The sequence below is a fragment of the Octodon degus genome, unplaced genomic scaffold, assembly GCF_000260255.1.
Source record: "Octodon degus isolate 3935 unplaced genomic scaffold, OctDeg1.0 scaffold00111, whole genome shotgun sequence".
NCBI classification, from domain to species: Eukaryota; Metazoa; Chordata; class Mammalia; order Rodentia; family Octodontidae; genus Octodon; species Octodon degus.
The window spans coordinates 532,616-543,054 of NW_004524687.1; the positions used below are offsets into that span (position 1 = coordinate 532,616).

A 10,439-nucleotide genomic window follows, 5' to 3' on the forward strand; every position below is an offset into this window, starting at 1 on the left:
TATATATATATCACTTTTATTTGATTTTGGAAGCTCTTGTAGTATCTGCTTGGCCAGATGAATCCTTTTTCCACATTGGTCTCTGAAGCTAAGGATCAATCTCTACTCAGCCTTGGGTAGCTAAGTGTGAATTTATCTATACCTGTTACAACCTGTCCCAGTGTGCTCAGAATGCTGGAGTATTACAGTCTAAAGTGACTAGTTTATAAGCTCTAGAAATTTATTTTGCATAGATCTAAAAGCTTGCAGATCCATAGTCAAGGAACATTTAACATCTGGTAAGGGTTCATTTTCCAAGTTATAAATGTGTTGTATCTTCAAATACTACAACAGAAGAAGGAAAACACTCTCAGGCTTTGGCTACCAGCTTGACCTTCGAAGCCCCACCTTACAAATGCTGCCACCTTGGGGACAAGGTTTCAACATGGGAGTTTGGAGGGATGTAAATATTCAGACCACAGCACAGGATAAGACTGTAAAGGGAAAGAAAAAGTACTAGTGGGTCTTTCTATAAAATCATTTTATAGTGTGTAGAAATCATAGTGCTGATAGGAATTTTAAATATATGACAGTTATCTTTATTTTCCTTTTAAGACAAACTTGCCTCTGTAAATTCTTCCCTTATGAGCATACTTTCATTAACTTAAAAATTACCAGGATGAGTTATTTTTCCCTTGGCCATGAACTTGGGACATATGATATCAAGTATATCAATGCAGGCAGAACTTACTCAACATGCCCTTATATAAACTCTTGTCATAGACTCTTCTTCAAAATGTGATCGCAGGGGTGTTCATAATTTTGTAACTATTTTATTACGAGATGTCGGGCTTTGTAAAAGTTTCACAAAACATTTTGCAGTCCTATTGCTCATTAAAATTAGTTTTCTAGGAAACTTTATTTGAAAACATGTGTGGTTCTGAGTACATGCTTTTGCTATGAAATCATGACCTTTATTCAAAAGCAATCCTTGACCTTCTTGTACAATTACCAGACAAATAAGAGAAAATAAACATTGTCTGTTCACTACAAGCTTTGTGTTTATCTAGAAGCAAATGAAACAAAAAGATCATATGTTTCAAGTTAAGCTCACTGATGTTAGAGTGTCTGATCTTCAGAACTGTCCTGTATTGCTTTCCTCAGTTACTAGAGTGAATATAATATAGTTCTATCTGTACAGGAGCTTTCCCAAAGATCAAAGAACAACTTTACTAGGTTTCCAACAATGTTGTTCTTCCTCCTTAGCCAGCTCTGTGCTATATAATCTTGAATGTGGGAAGGTGGTGTTGATAGCTCGAGAAGCCCTTGTGCTGAAGCAATGTGATAGCAGATCTTCTTTCCTGGGTGTAAAGACAGTAGCCATTGCTACTCCCTGCCTGCCATTGTCGTCATTTTGTTTATCTCTCTGATGAGTCGTTTAAGACCTTAGATCCAAATGAGCCATTGGGTTTCTAGATGCTAAGGAGCCACTGATAGATGAGGTGTTCCCATTCTTAAAATTTCACAACCCCTCTCTCTAATTTTTTATGTATTCTAGTGATTTTTTTATTTCTTTATAGGAATAGGTCATAATTCATTTTAGTGAAACAAAAAGCTAGCAGACACAACTACCCACTCTTAAACTGCAAAGAGCCTTTGTCTATGTCTATTTGAGCAACACTAATCTTAACATGTCACCATGGATATGAGTCAGCATTGTGAGATCAAAATAAAAAGAAAAGCTTGAATCTCAAAAATATCTATAACTACTTCAGGTAAACCTGTGTCATGTTAGCATAAGCTTCAGTATTATTCAGCACATTTTCATTCTCCATGTATATACATTATTTATTCTTCTTTAGAACCCTGCAAATCTATATTTAAATGCTACTTGTTCCTTAGAGGACAAATTGTTTCACTCTCTTTCTTCAAATCCTGTGTGCTAGCTGCCTGCAACTAATGTATAAATGCTCTCCTGTTATGAGAAGCAAAATCATTTCTGCTTCTCAGAATATTAGATTTTTATTTCATTCATCTCCCACAGAGTAGTCATAACTTAAATTCATACCCCACTCATGGATGTTATCCCTTTTTAATAGTAATAGCTATTTGTCATGCAGAGGTTATTACAACATGTAAAAGAAATGCTCCAAAGTCATCAAGCACGCGGGAAGAGGCAGCAAGAGCCAGTAGCGTGCGTGTTCGAGCACCACCAGCTGTAAGGAGGTGGTGGGCTTTTGACTAAGTTTTGAATCCCCTTAGGTATATTTAGGTTGAAGTATTACTAACTTTTGGCAAAATTCTTCTTCCTAATCCAAAGAACAAAGGATTACCAAATCTCATAAAAAGAGCTCTCAAATTTCAAATAACTTTTAAAAAACATTTAATGAGTTGAGAGTAATTGAATCAGAAACATATGGATTACATTTTCCTTCAAATTCATAGGGATTTAGTATTAAGGGAGAAATCATTCACCAGAATCCCAAGAGGCTAGTCAAGCTCAATTTTTAAAGAACTACTAGTAGTCCTCAGTTGTCTTTTATTTTTTATTTTTATTTTTTCCTTTTTCTATATTTAGGACAGGGTCTACAGAGTCTCACTACGTAGATCGGACTCACAGTGATTCTCATGCTTTCAGCCTCCCAAGTGCTGGGATTGCAAGTGAGTGCCCCCACGCCCAGTCTCCATCACCATCTCTCATGCCCCACGGGCAGGGCCAGCACAGCAGGCTGGGGATGGAACCCTGGCCACTGTGCTCTGCCTAAGCAGGCGCTTTAGTCTGCTGAGCTATCAGGCCGGCCCCTCAGTTGTTTTTTATTATCTCCCATTTTTGTTTGCCTCGTTTGGTAGGTTCTCAGTGGTGTTGTGTTAGGTATAATTTTATCTATAGTTAATATATCAATGAAAGCATTCAGCACAGCAGTTCACACATCTTCACAGAATCAATTGATATATTTAGCTATCTGTTTGAAATTTAAATGTATAATAATCTTCCCCATGATGAAATTGGTTTTCAAACTGTTTAGGTAATTTAGCATTCCTATAACCCTAATCACATGCAGATCCACAATATAGGTAAGAAAGAGGCAGAAAGCATAACCTCCATTCCTATCTCTGGTGCTCTTAAGAACCTCTCTAGAAGTACAAAATCCAGTTTATAAACTTGTAATCAAGAGGCTAAACTGAAGAGAGGAGATAGACAAAATAAAAAAGGGAGAGAGCAATTTTTAAGGACAAATGGACATTAGAGTCTCTGATTAGAATATTCCTTGATGACACTATTTTATTACTTTATGAATAATTTTAACAAGTTTTATATTTAATTTCTATATCCTAGGAAGATTAGCATTAACAAATTGGGAGACTTAACTACTCTAAGAAAGTTTCACAGGAAGGAAAAAATAATATAAAACCTACCCAACTTGTTAAAAACTTAGCAAGTTTAGATGAACTAGCTTTCTCCCTCAATTGATTCCAAAGGATCATTGTATTAAAGATCACAAAATAAGTGAGATGAGTAACAGAGAATTCTGTGCTTACTCCTATGTTCATAAATATTCTTAAGCAATTGAAAATATTGTTGCAACATTGTCCTTTATTCAAAGTGTGCTGAACATACCCAAACCTCTGGGATAAGCTCTTAAGAAAATAAAACATGCAGTTCTTGATATGGGTCAGGTCAGTTAATGCAAGTTAGTAAGGAGACCTAATAAAAAAGGGCAGAAGTATCTGAATCTCTGTGGTTTGGTGTGGTTGTGTTAATAGTGAATACTATGGTGCGAAAACATTCACTCCAATAGCTAGATAATTCACAGACTGCAGCTACACTTTCAGATTCAGTAAATTCTATTTTGAAATGTGGCAGCAATGTGTTAGGCGTAGTCCTAGCTGGAGGCAGATGTAAGAGTCAGAGTGACATAGAAAATGTGGCTCCAGAAACAAATACCAAATTCCCTTAGGAAAAAAAGTGGGTGTATTGCCCTGGCACAGAATAAGGTCTAGGTGGAGCCTTCAAAGATCTGTGGAAATTACTACCAGTAACAATTTGGACTTCTGCAGATTAAATCTCAGAATATAATAACACAGCCGATGCCTCCTTTCTTAATGTCACATGATAGGATTTCCCTAGCCAAAAGTTTCCCGAAAATTGTAAAATTGTATTTGGGATTTCTTTGTTGAGATGTGTTTAAATGAAATTCCCAGAGCTTAGTTCATTAATGTATACATTAAATTATATATATATATAATTGTTGAGTTCCAATGAAAACTTAGCAAGAAAATTTCTCCCTATGAGAGAGTTCCAAGGGATCAAAAGTCTCTGAATATTATCAAGTCAAGGTTTGGCATTTTATAATTATTTAAAAATTGAACCCACAGGTTAACTAGAAATACAAATGGGAAAAAAGATACAAGGTGCAAGTGCTTAAGTAATACAGAGGTGCTTTACACCAAACTCATTTTCTAGCAGAAATATGCTATTTCTATAGATCTGAAGATTTTGCAAACTAACTGTTGTAAATTTAATGCCACTATCTCATTCCCTTGTATCCCAACACCTAGCAAAGAACTCTGTCAGTTTCCATTGGAGCACAACCAAGACCTCACTCTCCTTCAAGCTAAGCCAAGATTTGCCCATCTGAGTCAAAGGCTGTATCAGCAAAGCTGCCAAAAGCCTCAAGCTCTGGAGCCTCTCAGATGAGTCCGGGCTGCCCTGGACAGAGCTGCATAATCCAACCCATGGAAAAAACCACACTCTTCCAGAGCTCCTAGTGCATGACCTTCCACCCTCTAGAGAACTGGGCGCACAAAACCTGTTATTGTGCTGCACTTCACCTTCAGTCTGGCAATCAGAAGAGAAAAGCTGCCATTCTAATGTTGAAAGGAAAAGGTTGATTTGTGACTCATGCAACACAAAAGAAACACTGCTTAAGAAAAATGCTTTTGAAGACATGATGTTCTGACATTTTTAACTACCACGGGGAGGGTGAGCAAGAAGCTTTGTGGAGTTAAAAGGCAAATTTATTTCTTTTTCTGGGATTTTCAACATCAACAAGGCCCAGAGAAACACACTAGAGTCTCATAATAGTAGCTATTAGCCATCTACTCTCTTATGGTCTACTTCTGCTATTGACAGGTTTTTTAAAAACATTTTATTGTCCTACTTTGGTAGTAAAAGGGCAAGACTTCAGAAAAAAAATACACATAATCTTTTATCAATTGTGTTAGGCTAACTCTTTATGTAACAGAAAATCTAATGTTGTAATATTCCAAAAGCTCAGTAACTTTTATAAGGAAATTCTAGAATAGCACAGCATTGGAGAATAGCAGCTTAGCTGGTAGAGCAGACTGAAGGCAGCATCACTGTCCTGTGTGTTCAAAAATACTCCAAATCTCTGAGTAGAAATCCATGCATGATGTATGGTGCTTCACCTGTAGGCTGCTGCAAACTCTACTCACACTTGGAAAAATCATTTAGCATCTTTCATACAAGAAGCTGTCTTTTGTGCATACGTTCAAGGAGGTATTAATGCATGCTCATATTTTAAAATAAAATAATGAAGAATATTTAAAACTAAAAGCAAGAATGTCCTGTCTCATGTACCTCCTCTGAATAGGCAATCACTATGCTCTGTATTGGCATGTTCTTCCAGAGGTTAACTACAAATAGAAAGAAAAATGTGAATTTTGCTTTTCCATCATCTTTCGACTTTATGGGTGAAAGATAATTCAAGGTACTTAAATTCCTAACAAAGTCCTATTTTAATGTCAGTTCTTTACTTTGTAACATAGGGTTATACATGCTTGCCTCGTTCCCTTGATCTGACTCAGTTTCCCTATGAAGAGTTTTAGCAGTAACTTAAACTGCTGAACAAGAGTGGCAGACAATCCTATATCTCTGGGTGATAAGCAATCAAAGGGGATGGATGATTAGGTATTTTCACCCTGGTGACATGGATGTGCTTGCAGAGTCATGGAGTCCTGAAACAGGTAACAAGTAGAAGTTTGTTTTGTTTTGAGACAGGATCTCACTATTTAGTATGAACTGGCTTTGAGCTTACTATGTAGCCCAGGCTGACCTCAAGTTTACAGTGATCTTCCTGCCTCAATCCCCCCCGCCCCAAGTGCTGAGATTACAGGCATGAGCTATTTTGCCCAGCTACCGAGTAGATTTCTTGTAGTGTGAACTATATTAGCAAAATTATAAAAGGAATAATTCCCTTTACAAGGAAGAAGCTTCACTTTATAGAGCAGGGGAAGCCAATGCCTAAAATCAGCCAATACCTAAAAATCAGTGTCTGCTAATGAGGATGGGAAGAACAGAATCCAGGGAACAATCAGGTGTCTTTGCTGCATCCACTTTTTGTCACGTTCTATTATCCCTTGTGTCATCTTAAACTATTCTTAGTTCTTCCATTCACAAACTCTTATTTATATTCTGAAAGGAGAAAACAACAAAAAGGGTCTCTACCAATTCTTCATGGTTCACAGGTGGCATTATTTTGTTGACCACTTATTTGGTAACAATATTATGCACTACGACCCTCCCAAAGTTTTCTGGTGCTTTTACCACAAGGCAGTTGAAAGTAATCTATCCTGCCTTAATGATCCATGTCACTGTCCTCTGTACATATGTTAGGTTAGGTCCTTTCCAATGTGTGGGTTGAGAAGGTGATTTACAAATAAATCTCCACCATCACCTCATCATATGTCTTTGGTGTGTTGTATAAATTATTAGGGCTCTGGTTTCTTTTTACACAATGATTACCTTTTAATGCCCATGAGCAGCACAAACTCACTTAATCAATATTTAAGTGTGGGGAGATCTCAAAAATCTTAAATTTTCATCTCTTTGTGAATGCATAAATCTTCCTCATTTCCCTAGACCACTAGTTGGTATATGAATTCTTGAAATAAAACCAGAATTATGAGTAACACAAGAATCTCCTGTGGACTGATGAACACAGAAGATCTTAATGCCCTTCTTCTTCACTAAAGACTAAGTTTTGGGTTCTGGTGGTTCCAAAACAAAGAATTCTGCACACATAGACCCAGTTTTACCATTTTGTGAACTCATCTGTGTTCTTCCACATTCATCTGCTTTATTTTTCTAAGGTGTTACTTTTGTTATTTATTTTCTCGGATCAGACAAATAATTAGGATTCTTGTCAAAAAGTGATATTGAGAAGCATAAAAATAGAGCTTACTATGATCATAACTAATGATGTTAATCAACCTCCTGTTGTCAATCAGGACATTTTTATTCTTTCTAGTGTATCCATAAATCTGAAAGCTCTTTTTGCATGTATTACGGAGCAGTATTCCCCTTGTTTCCTTTAATAAATTTTGTAAACATACTTTATATTCAAAGGGTAAGAATATATAAAATTTCAAGACATTTGTACAGACTATTTTCCAAGTACACTGTATGTGTTTATCCTACTGTCAGTATCATATAAAACTGTTCAGATACTCATATATGAAACCGTTTGATGTGTATTCAACACAGAATCTCTCCTAATATATGTCATGTAATTTTTATCTTACAAATCTAATAAGAAAGGAAATGAAACTGCTGTGCATTCATTTAGCAAAACTATTGCTCTTAGTGGGCTTTTGACATTTGAACACATATAGTTGTCTAGTATATTCTTTCTTTGACCCACATTTCCATTGAAGTGGTTATATTTCATATGACTTTAAAATACATTATAAATATTAACTTCTGATATATTTATTAAATATTAAATATCCCTTCTTTGCCCTTCAAATTTATTAATATTGATTTGGCCATATGAAGTTAAATTTAAGTTTGTTGTTCTCTTTTGTATTTTAAATCTAAAACTAGAAGGAACACAAACTGTTTAAACATCCTCTTAGCATTCCTAGTAAATTTATTTGCTTACTTAAGATGCCATTTCAAATTTAAAGTCAGAGATTTTATTTTTCAGAAATGGTGCTGCATACCTGGGAAAAGTACAGATTATTATCTTAAAGTTCACATCAGAATAAATTTGAAAAACAAATATTTAACTCAAAAAGAAACACTGGAAAGACATGCATAGCAAATTATGCAACTTCGACATGGGCGATGAGATCTTGATTCTGAAGGCCCTGGAAGGCCCAACAGAAAATGCTCTTAGCATTTTGCCATCATCCCATCTCTTGCCCTTCTTTCTACCCAAACCAAGTTATAGAAACCAGAATTCCTTGTCCCTCTTTCCGACTGCAAGTCAAGAAACCTAACGATGCATTCCCTATCTTCTCCCTTGAAGCCCCTCTCCTTAGAGTGGTCCTGCTCCATACTTGGTAGAGAGAAGTGCTCCAGAGAAAGGCTAAGAAAGATGTGAACAGACAACCTGGCTGAGCTTCCCCTCATCAGTTACCATTAACTCAAACCCCTTATTGCTACCACTTTGATACTGATAATAAACCACTGTCTGTTCTTCATCAAACTTAAAAATAAAAAATCATTTTCTCTGGATCTCTGGTTCTTCTTTTCTGAACACTGCTATCCATGTACATCCTCAATTAAATAGGTGAATTAAAATAAATAAATAAATAAATAAATAAATAGGTGAAATATCCTTTTCTTTCATTAGCTTCTATCTGTTATCATAGAAGTGCTGGCTATGAGACAAAGGGTGGAAGAAGAAAAAAATTAAACATATTTGCTCCTCCATTAAACTGGGAAAGAGGGGCTGGTGAGATGGCTCAGTGGTCTAAAGCACCTACTTAGAACAAGCTTGGCAAAGCACAGAGACCGCTGTTCAATCCCCCAGCATCACATGCCAGCCAGCCCCGCCCCCTGGTGGGCTGAGCTGACCCCCCACACACACACATAAATAAATAAATAAAAATTTAAAAAAAATAAATAAATAAACTGGGAAAGATTTTCAAATATAAAATAAATCCTTTAAAGCAAAAATAATTGTTTGATAAATTCAAATTACATTTAATAATTAAAATATGTGTACTTTTAAAATAGCCTTATCAGTGAAACTTTCCAGAACGCGCTAAGAGATGGAGGAGTGGCTGCGCATGGATACACGCTCTTCCTTACTTACCCCACTGCAGTTCAGCCCACTCTCTGCCTGTAGAAATGGTGAAAGAAACAACTTATTACGCTGTTATGGTGGTCAAGCCCAATACCGCCCAAGAAGAACTAAAAAAGGCTTATATGAAGCTGGCTTTGAAGTACCATCCTGATAAGAATCCAAATGAAGGCGAAAAGTTTAAACAGATTTCTCAAGCTTATGAGGTTCTCTCTGATGCCAAGAAAAGGGAATTATGTGACAAAGGAGAACAGGCAATTAAGGAGGGTGGAGCAGGTGGCGGTTTTGGCTCCCCCATGGATATCTTTGAAATGTTTTTTGGAGGAGGAGGAAGGATGCAGAGAGAAAGGAGAGGTAAAAATGTGGTGCATCAGCTCTCAGTAACCTTAAAAGATTTATATAATGGTGCCACAAGGAAATTGGCTCTGCAAAAGAATGTGATTTGTGACAAATATGAAGGCCAAGGTGGTAAGAAAGGAGCTGTGGAGTGCTATCCCAACTGCGGAGGTACTGGAATGCAAATAAAAATTCATCAGATTGGGCCTAGAATGGTTGAGCAAATGCAATCTGTGTGCATGGAGTGTCAGAGCCATGGAGAATGTATCAGACCTAAAAACAGATATAAGAGCTGCAATGGAAGGAAGACAGAGAAAAGAAGATTCTAGAAGTTCATATTGACAAAGGCATTAAAGATGGCCAGAAGATAACATTCCATGGTGAAGGAGACCAAGAACAAGGGATGGAGCCAGGAGATATTATTATTGTGTTAGATCGGAAGGTCCATGCTGTTTTTACTTGAAGAGATCTTTTCATGTGTATAGATATGCAGCTAGTTGGAGTATCATGTGGCTTCCAAAAGCTAATGTCCACTCTTGGCAACCATGCTGTAGTCATCACCTCTCATCCAGGTCAGATTGTCAAGCATGGAGACATCAATTGTATGCTAAGTGAAGGCATGCCAATTTATCATAGACCATATGAAAAGGGTCGTCTAATCATTGAATTTATGGTAAGCTTTCCTGAAAATGTATTTCTCTCTCCTGATAAACTCTCCTTGCTAGAAAAACTCTTTATCTGAGAGGAAGGAAATAGAAGAGACCGATGAAATGGATCAGGTAGAACTGGTGGGCTTTGATTTGAATTGGAAAAGATGGTGCCATTATGATTGAGAAGCCTATGAGGATGACAAACATCATCCCAAATGATGTTTTGGGGCCAGTGAATAATGCTCACTGCTGGCATGTATTGTGCAGTACTTAGTGCATGAAGGACTAAAATCATCATATGCTCGCTACTTGCTACTGTTTTGTATCAATATTCAATTGCAGTAGTGTTTTAAAAGTTAAATGAAGAACAAGCACAAATACAAAAACTCCAATTTTGCCCTGTATGTATGATGACTTCAGT

At 36.7% G+C, this 10,439-nt stretch overlaps 1 pseudogene; it reads left to right on the forward strand.

Annotated features, from left to right (window-relative positions):
- Positions 1-9,079: 9,079 nt before the first annotated feature.
- LOC105743264 lies at positions 9,080-10,237 on the forward strand (annotated as a pseudogene).
- Positions 10,238-10,439: the final 202 nt, after the last annotated feature.